The sequence below is a fragment of the Lissotriton helveticus genome, chromosome 1_1, assembly GCF_964261635.1.
Source record: "Lissotriton helveticus chromosome 1_1, aLisHel1.1, whole genome shotgun sequence".
Taxonomy (NCBI): Eukaryota; Metazoa; Chordata; class Amphibia; order Caudata; family Salamandridae; genus Lissotriton; species Lissotriton helveticus.
Genome location: NC_136057.1, coordinates 1,516,182,081 through 1,516,196,309, shown reverse-complemented (window position 1 = coordinate 1,516,196,309; position 14,229 = coordinate 1,516,182,081).

Below are 14,229 nucleotides of genomic sequence, written 5' to 3'. Positions count from 1 at the left end.
CACCGAATGATCAGCCCCCCAGCATCTCCACGATCTGCGTGGGGCCCTTTTGCACTGTGCCACTCGACGCGCCATCCCATCCACTTGCCACGTGGCTAGCGGCCATCTTGGCGACGAAACCTTCAACTTACACTGCGGGTCTGGTTGCTCCAGACTTGCCCTCGCTCCTGTAAAAAAGAGCACCTGCTCTGACCTTGCTGGTCCAAGTAACAAACCTTTTTTGATTCCTGTGTGGCTTGCATTAGCCAAGACCTGTTTGCTCCAATCAAGTTGCCGACACCGCCAACAGCGAGAAGCCTGCGTGGGACAGCTAGTGATCGACTCCTGGATGTCCTCGACCCCTCGTGTCCACGTGGCTGCAGAGAGAAGCTACACCTCGACGCCTGTTTGCACCTGACATCGCCTGGTTCCAATCTGGTTCCACTGTAGTCACTGGCTAGTGACTTTGAACATTGTCCCCTCTGCTTTCAGGTCTTCACCTCTTCAGATCCACCCTTGGATCCACCGGAACTCTTCACATCGAGCCGCCTGCAGCATCTTCAGCTCCAAGCACCATCGACCTGCGTGACGAAACCCGACACTACTTCGACCCTGTGCACCCGCTTCCTGTGGGTGAGGTAACTCAGCAACGCCGGTGTTCCCACACTGGTACACACCTCTAGTGTCTGTGTCTAAAGTTTCATCCTCCTAGGTCACTCGGAAGGTTCCTTAATAACTAACTTTGTAACTTTTACGCACCATTGACATTGGATTGGCAAAGCGTGCACTTTCCGCACTGCACCCGAGTCCAGCGGGCCTTTCCCGACTTCTTCACTGCTAGTCCCGAACAGCTCCAGCGATTCCCCAGGCCCTAGGTCTCTTCACTTTCCCCATAGTGGTTCTTATACCACTATTTTAGTATATGGTTTAGGTGGCCCCTAGGGCTCATCCATAATTGTGCAACTTTTGTGTATTTAAACTGTGTTTTGTTTTAACACATTTGCTTCTGTGCTCATAAAGAGTATCAGGGTTATTTGTAGAAATAAATCTATATATATTTTCAATATATATCTGTGTGGTGTCCTTTCATTTGGTATTCAAGGGATTGTGTATGGTAAAACAGCTTGCTTCACATGCCTTTACAGAGTTTAGCCTAAGACTGCTTAGTCCATGCTACCCCTAGGATAGCTTGTCTATAAGGTTGACTTTACAACCTGCACCATAAGGGTTGCTTGGCATGGTACAAGGTGATCACTAGAACTAGTGAGCATCATATACCAGGCCAACTTCTCACATTGGTGGCAGCGGTGGGATTCGAACCCACGCCTCCGGAGAGACTGGAGATGGAGGCTCTCCCACTGAAGATGATAACCCTGATGCCCCTGCCCCTGTCATCCAGATAGATGAGGAAGACCACACCACTGGGAATACTCAGCCTGAGGAAGAGGAAGAGGAGGAGGAGGAGGAAGAAAGTGATTCTGATGATGGTAGAAATAGCCAGGTGTTAGTCAGCAGGCTTAACCAGGCTAACCTAAGCTTATTTGGGACTGAAGGTGGGTCCAACCCATTCAGACCCCCAAATGGACTTAACCAGGAGCATAGGAGGAGGAGGAATCACTCAGGTGAGTCTAATACTTCCCATGTTTCTAGAGGTTCTCATGGCAACTCCAGAAGGGAGTTGACTAGCCCTCAGAGAATGGAACATGAGGCCAAAATGAGAGAGGCTGAACTTAGGATCCAGAGGCAAGAGTTAGAGGTTGCCCTGGCCAAAGAGAAACTTGCTAGAGCAAGGCAGCCTAGAGAGAGTGGATTAGAATCCACTGGTGGCAGCACTATCCCTAAGGATAAAGACAGGTCCTATGACAATAGAAACCTGAGTAAGATTGTGCCCCCCTACAAAGTTGGGGATGATATCCACAAATGGATGACTGCACTTGAGAGAGCTTGCAAAGTACAGCAGGTCCCTCAGGAGCAGTGGGCAGCAATCTTGTGGCTCTCCTTTGAAGGTAGAGGCCGAGACAGACTCCTCACAGTTAGTGATGGGGATTCTAGAAACTACCTGGTCCTGAAGAGTGCTCTGATTGATGGGTTAGGCTTAACCACTGAACAGTACAGGTTAATGTTCAGAGACACCCAGAAGACACAGACTCAGGACTGGTCTGAATTTGTTGAATGTGCCACTAAGGCTCTGGAGGGCTGGTTGCTGGGAAGTAAGGTTATAGACTATGAAGGATTGTACAATTTGCTTATGAGAGAACAGATTTTAAATAACTGTCAGAACCAGCAGTTGCATCAACATTTGGTTGACTCAGATCTAACCTCTCCCCAAGAATTGGGAAAGAGGGCAGACAAATGGGTTAGAACCAGAGTTAAGCAAAATAACCAGAACCAGAACCAGGGTGGTGACCAAAAGAAAACAGACCAGAAGGGTGGGGAGCAGAAAGCTAAAGACCAGAAGTCTTCAACAGGGCCCCAAACTAATACTGAGGGTGGGTCCCAAACTTCCAAGAAGAAGAAGAAAGAAGGTCAAAGAAAACCCTGGTGTAGCTTTTGCAAAAACACCACTCACTGGACAAGTGATTGTAAAAAGGGTGGAGCCCCCAAAACTGCAGCCCCTAAGGCACCTGCACCCACTAGTACAGTTGGCAGTGTTGGTTCACAGACTAAGGGGGTAGTGAGTATCACCTTGGGAACTGATGGAGATTCTGACCTAGTCAAGGTCCCCACACAGGCTGTTCTGATTTGTGATGGGGAGATTGATTTCTCCCCTACTGTCAGTCCCAATAATTTGGGCAAGTACAGACAGACACCTTTAATTAATGAAAAAGTGGCTCAAGCATACAGGGACACATGTGCCAGTGTCACTATGGTGACGCCTAGCTTTGTGGACCCTGGACAATACATACCAGGTGATAATTACCTGGTGACCAATGCCAGCAATGTCACTACTACCCATAGTGTGGCAATTGTTAACTTTTCCTGGGGAGGGGTAACTGGCCTAAAAAGAGTTGTGGTTAGTGCTGATCTCCCAGTAGAATGTTTGTTGGGCAATGACCTGGAGAGCTCTCTATGGTCAGAAGTTGAGTACAGGACTCATGCAGAGATGTTAGGGATATCATCACATGTCCTTGCTGTGACCAGGTCACAGGCCAAAAAGTGCCTCTCTGAACCTCAGGTCTTGGATCCTGGAACAATGGACCAAGTACCTTCCAAGACAAGGAACAGGAGGGTAAAGGCTGTGCCTTCCCAAATGCCTACAAGTGAGGATCAGCCTTCACAGGAAGATGATTCTGAGACCCCTGAAGGAACTGTCCCTATAGAGCTTGAACCTGATCAGGTTGAGTTTCTGGGGACAGGGGGACCTTCTAGGGCAGACTTGGGGCAGGCTCAGTTATCCTGTCCTTCTCTTGAACCCCTCAGACAGCAGGCTGCTGCTGAGGCTGCTGGGAATGCTCAAGGTACCCATAAGGTTTATTGGGATGATGGGCTCCTTTATTCAGAGGGTAGAGACCCCAAGCCTGGTGCAACCAGGAGGTTGGTCATACCTCTGCAATTTAGGGGCTTCCTTCTTACCTTGGCACACGATATTCCCTTAGCAGGACACCTAGGCCAGAACAAAACATGGGACAGACTTGTCTGTCACTTTCACTGGCCTCACATGTCAGAAGATACAAAGGAGTTTTGTCGCTCCTGTGTAACCTGCCAAGCAAGTGGCAAAGCAGGTGGTACCACAAAGGCCCCCCTAGTACCATTACCTGTGGTGGGGGTGCCCTTTGAAAGGGTAGGGATTGACATTGTTGGACCAATGGATCCCCCTACAGCATCTGGGCACAGATTCATACTGGTGGTGGTGGACCATGCCACCAGGTACCCAGAGGCAATTCCACTTAGGACCACAACAGCTCCTGTTGTGGCCAGGGCCTTACTTGGAGTTTTCTCCAGAGTGGGGTTTCCTAAGGAGGTAGTATCTGATAGAGGTGCAAACTTCATGTCAGGATACTTGACAGCTATGTGGAAGGAATGTGGTGTCAACTATAAGTTCACCACTCCCTATCATCCACAATGCAATGGGCTTGTTGAGAGATTCAACAAGACCCTAAAGGGCATGATCAAAGGATTACCTGAGAAGCTCAGGCGAAGATGGGATATCCTTCTGCCCTGCCTTCTGTTTGCTTACAGAGAGGTCCCACAAAAAGGTGTTGGCTTCAGCCCCTATGAATTGTTGTTTGGACACCCTGTAAGAGGACCCCTATGTCTGGTGAGGGAAGGATGGGAGTTACCTCTCAAAAAGCCCAAGCAAGACATAGTGGACTATGTACTTGGTCTCCGCTCCAGGATGGCTGAGTATATGGAGAAGGCATCCAAAAACCTTGAGGCTAGCCAGGAATTACAGAAAGCCTGGCATGACCAAAAGGCTGTCCTGACTGAGTACCAGCCTGGACAGAAGGTATGGGTGTTGGAGCCAGTGGCCCCAGCAGCACTCCAAGACAAATGGTCTGGACCCCATACAATCCTTGAGAAAAATTGAGAGGTTACCTACTTGGTGGACCTTGGAACTCCCAGGAGCCCCCACAGGGTGCTCCATGTTAACAGGCTGAAAGCATATGTTGATAGGGCAGACATGGGCTTGCTCATGACTACAGATGAGGGGCAGGAGGAAGAGAGTGACCCTCTCCGAGACCTACTGACTCAGAACCCTGAGGATGGCTCAGTTGATGGTGTGGCCTTAGATGGCAGCCTCACTGAACATCAGCAACATGACTGTAGACAGGTTTTGCAGTCATATCGACATATGTTCTCCTTGACACCCAGTCAGACTAACTGGTGTACCCATGTGGTGGACACTGGTGATAGTCTTCCTGTAAAGAACAAAATTTACAGGCAGCCTGACCATGTCAGAGACTGTATCAAGGCTGAGGTGCAAAAGATGCTGGAGTTAGGTGTCATTGAGCCTTCAGAGAGCCCCTGGGCTAGCCCAGTGGTTCTGGTCCCCAAACCTCACACCAAAGATGGAAAGAGAGAGATGAGGTTCTGTGTGGATTACAGAGGACTCAATGCTGTCACCAGGACAGATGCACACCCAATTCCAAGGGCAGATGAGCTCATAGACAAATTGACTTCTGCCAAGTATTTGAGCACATTTGACTTGACAGCTGGTTACTGGCAAATCAGGTTAGCTGAGGAGTCTAAGGCCAAGACAGCATGTTCTACCCCCAGTGGGCATTACCAGTTTGTGGTGATGCCCTTTGGTTTGAAAAATGCACCTGCCACCTTCCAAAGGTTGGTGAATCAAGTCCTTACTGGGTTGGATGACTTTTGTGCAGCATATCTGGACGATATTGCTGTCTTTAGCTCCACCTGGGAGGATCACCTGGTCCACCTGAAGGAAGTGCTAGAGACTCTGCAAAAGGCAGGCCTCACTATCAAGGCAACCAAGTGCCAGATAGGGCAGAGTAAGGTTGTGTACTTGGGCCACCTTGTGGGTGGAGGCCAAGTTCAACCACTGGAGAGTAAGATTCAGACCATAAAGGACTGGACTCCTCCAACTACCCAGACTCAGGTCAGAGCTTTCTTGGGCCTGACTGGGTACTACAGGAAGTTTGTTAAGAACTATGGGTCCATTGTGACTCCTCTTAATGATCTGACATCCAAGAAGATGCCCAAAAAGGTTCAGTGGACAGAATACTGTCAAAAGGCATTTGATGACCTGAAGAAGGCCATGTGCTCTGCACCTATCCTGAAGAGTCCTGACTACTCAAGAGAGTTTATTGTCCAAACAGATGCTTCTGAGTTGGGAGTGGGAGCTGTGCTTTCACAACTTAATGTAAATGGTCAAGACCAGCACATTGCTTTTATTAGCAGAAGGCTGACCCCCAGAGAGAAACGTTGGTCAGCCATTGAGAGGGAGGCCTTTGCTGTGGTGTGCCACCCCTGGCCTGGCCTCCATATTTGACACAACTGGCTGATCACTCAGCTGGGGTAAGTCGGTGTAATCACCCCTTACTTAGGTGTAGTATGCCTATACCTAACCTAAAATGGACACATATGTCCCTATCAGCCACTCCTATGGAAGGCCTCATCAATCCTGGAGGCAGAGTGCTTGGGAATATGTGAGATAGTGCTCTGGCATGAGCTGAGCCTGTCTGCAGCTTTCGGAACCATGTCCTTTAGCTGTTTCATGATACTGCCATACCATATACTCTTAAGTGCATTATGAACCTCGCGGTTAAATGCTATCTTGGGTTTGGCTTTATCAAAACATGTCGAGTAAGGTGTCATACGAATTGGAATACTACCCCCTCGCCAGTTCTGGTGACGGGGGTAGCATTCCACCCTTCTAAAGGGACACGACATGTACCTAGCCTGAGCCCCGGTTAAAGTTAAACAGAGCCTCAGCATCACAAAATGGATGCTGCCACCACAGACACAAGTCTGACCTCCTGCTGCTGGGAGTCCTTCCAGCGAGGGCAGCTTGGACAAAGGGTTTCCTGCCTGGGGAGGTGCTAGCACCACCCCAGACAGGATTTTGTGTATTGGGTAGGACAGGGCTGAATAGAATCAGACATGCCTGGGGCACACAAGGTGTCCCTGTGAATAGGCCAGTTCAAACCGGTGCTGGGGCTTTCCAGCCCCAGTCCTGGCGCGAAACTGGACAAAGGAAAGGGGGTGTAACCACCCCCCTTCCAGGAGGGACCTAGTAGGTGATCCGGCCCCCCAGATTCGAATAAGAGTGGGAGCTGTGTCCTGAAACTTCAGATCAACCTGAATCAACTTGAAATACAGAAGAAGACTGGACTTCGACATTCTGCTGCACAGAAGACGGAAGAGAATCTCCCTTGTGGCCAAGGAGTGACCACCCTGTGAACACAGGCACCAACCAGCAACTCGACGTCTGCTTTGCCGCCACCTCCCACCGGAGACCGAGCCCAGAGCCCAACAAGACTCAGACTCCCAGACATCTCACAGCCCGATCCACAGTCCCTGCAAAGAAGGGACCCGTGGAGGCATCGAGAGACGTGGGACCGGACCTCTTGGAAGACCCCCGAGTAGCTGACTGCGCAGCACCCGAGGCACCCTCGGTGCTGTGCTTTGGGGTTTGAGAAGCCCCAACCTCGAGCAGCCCTTGCACCGAAGATCAGCCCCCCAGCATCTCCACGATCTGCGTGGGGCCCTTTTGCACTGTGCCACTTGACGCGCCATCCCGTCCACTTGCCACGTGGCTAGCGGCCATCTTGGCGACGAAACCTTCAACTTACACTGCGGGTCTGGTTGCTCCAGACTTGCCCTCGCTCCTGTAAAAAGGAGCACCTGCTCTGACCTTGCTGGTCCGAGTAACAAGCCTTTTTCGATTCCTGCGTGGCTTGCATTAGTCAAGGCCTGTTTGCTCCAATCAAGTTGCCGACACCGCCAACAGCGAGAAGCCTTTGTGTATTTAAACTGTGTTTTGTTTTAACGCATTTGCTTCTGTGCTCATAAAGAGTATCAGGGTTATTTGTAGAAATAAATCTATATATATTTTCAATATATATCTGTGTGGTGGGAACTTTTAGCACTAGAACCAGATTTTCATGGCATCTTTAAGGAGCTTCCTTTACATGCATACACACGAGGACCAAATTTAAGAGAGAGACATAAAAAGAAACAACATTCCATTGCAACAACTGTTTACAAAGGCACCACAAGGTGCCTTAATTGCATAAATTGCAATAACGTGATCACAGGGAATACGTGCACACATCCCACCTCTGGGAAACTTATACACTTGAAACATTCCAGTGATTGCAACACAAAGAACGTCGTGTACGCAATAAAATGTCCATGCGGAAAAATGTATATAGGTAAAACAGAACGCAAAGCCAGAGTCCGCATAACAGAACATAAGAGTCGCATTCGCAACGAGAACCTTACTTCACCATTGGTGCTACACTGGAAGGAACAAAGACACACCATCTCACAACTAAGGTTCCTCATCCTTGAACAAGTGCAAGTCAAACCAGGTTTGGATAACCACCAGAGATTACTGCAAAGAGAACTTTTTTGGATTACATTTCTAGGGACCTTGGTCCCTGCGGGCCTAAATGACAAATATGATTTATCTTGCTATCTGTAGGTCACATGTTTACATTAAGGACAATTTGAATTCACCACAACCTAAATTCCGTATTTGAAATCAATGAGCAACCCAGTAGATTCAATTACAAGCTTGTAATATTTTTTTATCATAGTTAACATATGTACATATAGGTTTGGTTAATATTGGTTTCTTGAAGGATGTACATTGTTCGGTTTATGATTTATTGTCGTGTCATTAATCCTTAAAAAATGATATGGATTTCACTACAATATTAACGTATAATTTTGCGTATAATCCAAGATGATTGTAAATACATTACTGTGTTGCCTATGAATGTATAGAGTACTTGCTATGTTGTGGCACCTTTACATTGGCGTTTAGCGAATCATATGATGTACAATGAACTATATGAGCATTTATTTTCATGCCAAACAGTCACACAGCAACCCTACTCCAGACAGATCAAATAGCTGGGTATACACAAATACTGATATTATTACGTCTTAATCGAATATCTTAGACATTACGTTTACATAGTGACATGGATGATTTTTTTCGATGACTATCCGCCCCCGGCGAGGTATTAACTATTATATATGTTTTCTACCCAAGGCCTTAGAAATATAGCGCTTATATTATTACACTGACAGACAAACTTTTTTTGATTATTTGTCTCTGGCGCAGATACTCCACAACATTCATGTTGAGGTGTTACATCTCACATGAATAATACGAAAATTGCCCCATTCCAACATGGCGCTCATAGCAATTTACCTGTTTAGCGTTTCACTTAGACAGTCCTTTTTTAATGTCTATGGTCAAGTAACAACGCGGGTCACGCCAAAACTTAATGGAGTTACCACCTCAGTTCATCGAACGAGATCCCACAGATTAGCTGCGACTTTTTGTGACGGAGGAAACTTTCAACAGACAAGGTAAAAACTCGTAACGTACGATTTTTCTTACCTTTGTAACATTTATCTAACACCCAGTAATAATATAGCGCTTACATTTTCCAATCCCTTAGATCAAGTAACACCACGAAGATAAGGTAGGGCAATTAACTCTATTTTTAGTATACGGTAACCTCGAGTTCTTGTTACACCAGCTTTCTGACATTGAGTTATGTTTACCATTACAGCTAATACGAACTCGCCTAGCAGGTACGTTTCTTAAATAATACAGGTACTCAGAATCACAATTTGTATACTCTAATACAACCACCAACCAAATATTTCTCTGGTTATAGAAACAATTTTTTCTGTCACATCAGAACACCTGCAGTGAAAACTAAGGTATGCTATTTGACTTTATATAGATACACCCCCATGACTCATTTAATACCTGACACTGACACACATTACTTTCTCATCTTTTTTAGAATTGCCCTGATGAAGGCACCGCCTGCGTGCCGAAATGCATTGGGCTAAACGTCAATTGCTTGAAAAATGAAATGTAGTAAATTACATGTATAACTGTAATGCACTAACGATTTATTTGTGTATACATACGGAAATTGTTATGAAGAATGCAATAACAAATACCTAAAGAGTTGATAACTAGTTTTGAAAAACAGTTGAATAAATGTGAAAACATATGAACAAACAAATTATTATGTGGTGAAACATTTGAAAACATTTAAAGTGCTGAGCACTAAGTGAACAGTGCATGATTAGGTGAGTCACAACTCACCATAACTTAATGATTTAAGCACCCAGGAGTGACTTCCCTGAGTAATCATAGCACCATTTGAATAACTTGTATAATTGGTAATATTTCATAAAATACGGAGTGCTCCCCACAACCCAAATTACTATTTGCATTAGTCAAGGCCTGTTTGCTCCAATCAAGTTGCCGACACCGCCAACAGCGAGAAGCCTGCGTGGGACAGCTCGTGATCGACTCCTGGACGTCCTCGACCCCTCGTGTCCACGTGGCTGCAGAGAGAAGCTACACCTCGACGCCTGTTTGCACCCGACATCGCCTGGTTCCAATCTGGTTCCACGGTAGTCACTGGCTAGTGACTTTGAACATTGTCCCCTCTGCTTTCAGGTCTTCACCTCTTCAGATCCACCCTTGGATCCACCGGAACTCTTCACATCGAGCCGCCTGCAGCATCTTCAGCTCCAAGCACCATCGACCTGCGTGACGAAACCCGACACTACTTTGACCCTGTGCACCCGCTTCCTGTGGGTGAGGTAACTCAGCAACGCCGGTGTTCCCACACTGGTACACACCTCTAGTGTCTGTGTCTAAAGTTTCTTCCTCCTAGGTCACTCAGAAGGTTCCTTAATAACTAACTTTGTAACTTTTACGCACCATTGACATTGCATTGGCAAAGCGTGCACTTTCCGCACTGCACCCGAGTCCCGCGGGCCTTTCCCGACTTCTTCACTGCTAGTCCCGAACAGCTCCAGCGATTCCCCAGGCCCTAGGCCTCTTCACTTTCCCCATAGTGGTTCTTAAACCACTATTTTAGTATATGGTTTAGGTGGCCCCTAGGGCTCATCCATAATTGTGCAACTTTTGTGTATTTAAACTGTGTTTTGTTTTAACGCATTTGCTTCTGTGCTCATAAAGAGTATCAGGGTTATTTGTAGAAATAAATCTATATATATTTTCAATATATATCTGTGTGGTGTCCTTTCATTTGGTATTCAAGGGATTGTGTATGGTAAAACAGCTTGCTTCACATGCCTTTACAGAGTTTAGCCTAAGACTGCTTAGTCCATGCTACCCCTAGGATAGCTTGTCTATAAGGTTGACTTTACAACCTGCACCATAAGGGTTGCTTGGCATGGTACAAGGTGATCACTAGAACTAGTGAGCATCATATACCAGGCCAACTTCTCACACCGTTGGCCATCCGAACTAAGACTCATGCGAATCCCCAAAGACCATGCCAGAAACTTCAGCATCATCCTAGACAACAAACTCATAATGAATAAACAGGTTAGCGCTGTGACAGCGTCCTGCTGCCTCATTCACAGAATGCTTCATAAGTTTTCTAATGGCTCCCCACACACACAAGACGCATGGGCACCCAGGGCCTCATAACCAGCAGACTTCACTATAGCAACACACTCTACCTTGGCATCTTCAGCCAGCTTATGCAAAGACTCCAGACCCTTCAAAATACTTCCCTCAGAGTCATCCTCGCTGTCCCCAGGAGCACTCATACCTCCCTACCGCTCTGATCTACACGGGCTACCCATACAGAAGCATTGTCAATTCAAACTGCTCGTCTAAACCTCAGAGCTACCCACATCACCAGTCCAGCATAAGTCAACGACCAACTTCAGCTCTACCATTCATTCAAACAATGCAACTTTTCTTACCCTCGCACAGCTCCTCCGCACCTGCGGAAGAGAATAAGGAGTGCTCTCTTTCTCCTTCATTGCTGCCAAGACCTGGAATGAAGTTCATCAACACTTTAGGCCACCTCCTTTGCTACTCAACTTCCACAAGAAACTGAAGACCTGGCTGTTCAACTAGGAGCTCCGCTAGGCCTAAGTTTCTGCTCCTGTGCCTGGATACCCTCATGGGCGATAAGTTGCGTAATACAAATCAACATACCATAGCATATAACATAACATAACACCTGATTGCCTGAAGTGTGTTTAAAGCTAAATTACTTAGAAATACTGCTGCATTTAATAACAGGGATGTGTGGACAGAGTTTGATATTGCAGTTACCTAAACCGATGCGAGGGCAGCTCATCTCTATAGTTTTACTGTCGAGCAAGACCCTATTAATGTGCTTGAAACTGAGGTGCTTGATGCCAATTCCATAACAACTTTCTTTGGGACTGGCTGCCACCCGACCATAGACCACAGTTTTATATCAAGGAATATGCATGGTCACTCTTCAAGTCGAAGGTTCTGGATAAAAATAATGTGGACCGTAACCCCTTCACTGGAGCCTTTGTGTTCCCAGTTGATACCGGTCACCTTATTCCCAAAGCTAATATACGCTTAGCAGTCAAAGATAATGGCTTTCCTTTAGTGTGGAAACTTCCATACCCCTACTCTTTTTTTAATAGCCCTGCGAGTAATCATCTCGACTCTCTTTATAATCGTCTCTCCCCTGTGAGGAGGTTGTTCAAAGCTTTACTGAGCTAAGTTGTTTGATTAGGAGCTCCCTTATCAAATCAAGGCACAGCACTTCTAAATGCACCCCATGTTGGTTTGATTCTTTGTTCTCTTATGCACATTGACATCTACATGTTGCTTTCAGTAAAAATCACACCCAGCAGGGAGGTAATCTTGCAGTGTAGGGCTCTCTATAAAAAGCCTATTAAAGACAGAAAAGTATCAATTAAAAAAACCCTGGGCAGGTTTGATGGCAGTCTGCAGTCGTAAAGACCAAAAAGCTGCTTGGCACACCATTAATGAGATAAAAAATAGAGGTAGGTCTTTATCCCGCTTGGGGACTCACATTTGAGCTGACAAATGGATATCTCATGTTCAAGCTTTTTATTGCAACAAAGACACAGCGGGTGCTAATTTTTTTTGTGTGTGTGTGAACAAGACTCCTACAGCTCCCATTAAATTACCATTCCTTGCTTTATGCTTAGGCCTTCTGGCAAATACAGGGACCTGACGAGTCCCTATGGACTTTTACATGGCCAATATAGACCGCTGGGCCCTGTTAAACACTAACGTGCTAAATTGGGCTTGCACGTCTGGTTTATCAAATTCCTGAGCACTATCCAATATTGTTCCAATTTTTTAACAAGGCAACAGATGTGTCCCCCAGTGTCATAGGCAGATTTCTCTAATTGGTGAAAGTGGTGGGCAGAGTATTGCACTGTCGAATTCTGAATTGGGCAAAAGAAAGTGGAATCTTATGTGACCACTATATGGTTTAAGGGCAGGGCTAGGTACAGTGGAGCAATGCCTCAATGGCACCTTCTCAACGGAAAGTATACTATCGATAAAAGCTGTCCATTACACCTGTTCTTCATGGCCCTATCACAGCTCAAATCTCTGGAAACATCTCGCTGACCCGGGGCTCGAACCGCCGGTTATTGATTTTCTGGCCACACTTCACTGTAATCTATCTGCCAAAATGTGATACCGTAGCAGTGATCTAGTCATGTAAATTCGGAGATGGGAGGCTGCATCCTTGCTTCCCTTTTTTTTTTCATAGAGTGATAATCTTAGCTCCAAAAATAATAAGATGTGGGCACGGCGTGCTGATGATAGGCTCAAGCCCATTGGCCGCTTTACTTTGCAGGGACAATGCTGTGATTTTAGCTCGAACTCAGAACACTTTAAACATTCTGGTAAATGTTTCATCAGTTTTACGACCTCGGACTCATACAAATGTAACTTAGGGGCATATTATCAAGGGGGTTTATCTCTGCCTTTTTGGCTTTAAAAGCCAAGAAAGCGGAGATAAAATTAACTCCCTATTACCTAGCTGTCGCTAACACCAGTTACCGACAGCTAGTAGGAGATAGCGACCATCTTGGGCCCCACTTTGCATGTCAGTGATATTTATCACTTATGACATGCAAAGTGGGCGTGCCAAGATGTTAGCGACTAAAAACAGTCGCTAACATCGCTATCTCCTATTACCAACTTTTGGAGATATTCGCGCTAAGCGCGAATATCTCCAAAAGCTAACACCTGCCCTGAGCAGTTCTTAGCCATGTTATCCAATGGGAGGTGGATGACATGGCTAAGAGCATTAGCTCGGTAATGCATGAATATCGCTGACTTTTCAGCGATATTCATGCATTGCGGCCGTTTTTTATCGCATTTGCGATGTTTATCTGCGATAAAAATCGCCGCAGGTCAGCGGTAAATTTTTGTCTCTAACCAAGCAATAGCGATAATTATCGCTATTGCTTGGTAATATGCACCTAAATCCTTTGTCATGCTCTGTGGTCCGAACACCTTTAAGATGGGCGCCATCTCCATTAATAATAATTTCTTCGGCAGCATTTCTCAGTTTGCTTTTCAGGAGTAGTATTTGACAATTGATCGACTTGGCCAACATGGGTTGCATCAAGGCACAATACGTTCTGTCAATGAATAGGTGCTCTGTTTCATTTTGCCTCTAATTTGAGCAGCAAAGCAAAATTCCCAGCTCTTAAAATGATACAGATCCCAGTGAGTTCCCGTTAACACATTCGGAGCTGAAGTTTGGTGCTGTAGCAAAACTGTTA